This window comes from Sarcophilus harrisii, chromosome 6 (genome assembly GCF_902635505.1).
Source record: "Sarcophilus harrisii chromosome 6, mSarHar1.11, whole genome shotgun sequence".
Taxonomy (NCBI): domain Eukaryota; kingdom Metazoa; phylum Chordata; class Mammalia; order Dasyuromorphia; family Dasyuridae; genus Sarcophilus; species Sarcophilus harrisii.
In genome coordinates, this window is record NC_045431.1 from 221,019,140 (window position 1) to 221,020,655 (window position 1,516).

General features: G+C 34.1%; 1 pseudogene; it reads left to right on the forward strand.

Annotated features, from left to right (window-relative positions):
• The first annotated feature begins 516 nt into the window (after positions 1-516).
• On the forward strand, positions 517-847 carry LOC111721526 (annotated as a pseudogene).
• Positions 848-1,516: the final 669 nt, after the last annotated feature.

Below are 1,516 nucleotides of genomic sequence, written 5' to 3' on the forward strand. Positions count from 1 at the left end.
ATCTGACCTCAGACACTTACTAGCTGTGTGATCCTAGATAAGTCACTTCATCCTGTCTGCCTCAGTTTCCTCATCTGTAAAATGAGCTGAAAAAGGAAATGGCAAAGTACTTCAGCATCTTTAACAAGAAAGCCCCAAATGGAGTCATGAAGAATCAAACATGACTGAAAAATGATTGAATTGAATAAGTCTTTCACACTGTTCTTATAGACTATACACTCCAATAATTAGGTGCATTTTGTACTGAACCCAAATAGTAGTTATTAAAGGATCAATTTAAAAGGAAGTGTCTGGAGTAGAGAGAAGTAATCCAGTTGAGCACCCAGGGATCTTCACCCCTCCTGAAGATAAACATGACACCAGCACAAGAATTTAAAACCTAGAAATATATAAATTATGGTTTATATTTCCAAGTGGGGCAAATGTAAAGGAGACTATATGAGAATACCTCCTGGAATCTTTGAGAGAAATACAATAAACATCCATCCATCTCCTATACCTGACTGAATAAACTATATGGGGGTCTGGAAAAAATACAAAATTAAAGGAATTGGAAGACTTGATCACTCTTCAAGAGCAGTAAATAGAGAAGAGTTCAAGAATAGCATGTCTTTGAGCTTCTTCCTTGCCTTCCAACTCATTTTCTATGAAATTTCCATTGTATTTTGCTCCATTTGGGAATGTAACAGGAACATATACATTCCCAAATGGAGCAAAATACACTTAAAATTTCATAGAAAATGGGTTGTAAGGTAAAGAAGAATATACTGACAACTGTGCATTGGAATGGAGTAGTAACTTTCATTACACAGCTGCGCCAGGGCTGAAACTACAGCGACAGCTGTAGGAGGTCTCTAAACTGAAGTCATAACATTCAAGATGATGTTTTTCATAAGTAATTAAGTGTTTCATTAAAAGTTTCATATACTACTTACTGTACTGTGAGTTGTCCAATAAAACCATCCATCCATTTGTCTCTTTTGGAACTTTATTTTTTGGATTTTAGAGATAGATTAAAATAAGTTCTGGGAGGGTTCCCATCAATTAGGGACTGGCTGAACAAATCAGGGCATGAAACTATAAGAAAATGCTGCATTATAAAAAACAAAAATGACAGATATGAGTCATTCAGAGAACTCTGGGAAAACTTGTATGAATTAATGAAGAGTGACGAGAATAGGAACAAGAGAACAGCATATATAATGGCCACATTAATATAGATGAAAACAACCCAAATGCTGCTAAACCTGGATGAAGAATAGCACCAATCTTGGATCCTGAAACTAGTCTGCTACAATTGCTTTGCCACTTGCATTCTGGTCCAGTTTTTCTTTGTTGCAAGTAAGGTCCAAGGGGGGCATATATTGGGAAATGATAAATAAATAAATAAATAAATAAATATGTATATGATGTATATATATAATATTTTCCCACATATAAAAAGGCAAATATTATGTACATTTATATATAAAAGGAATATATCATATATCATTTATATATATATAAAAGCCATAGG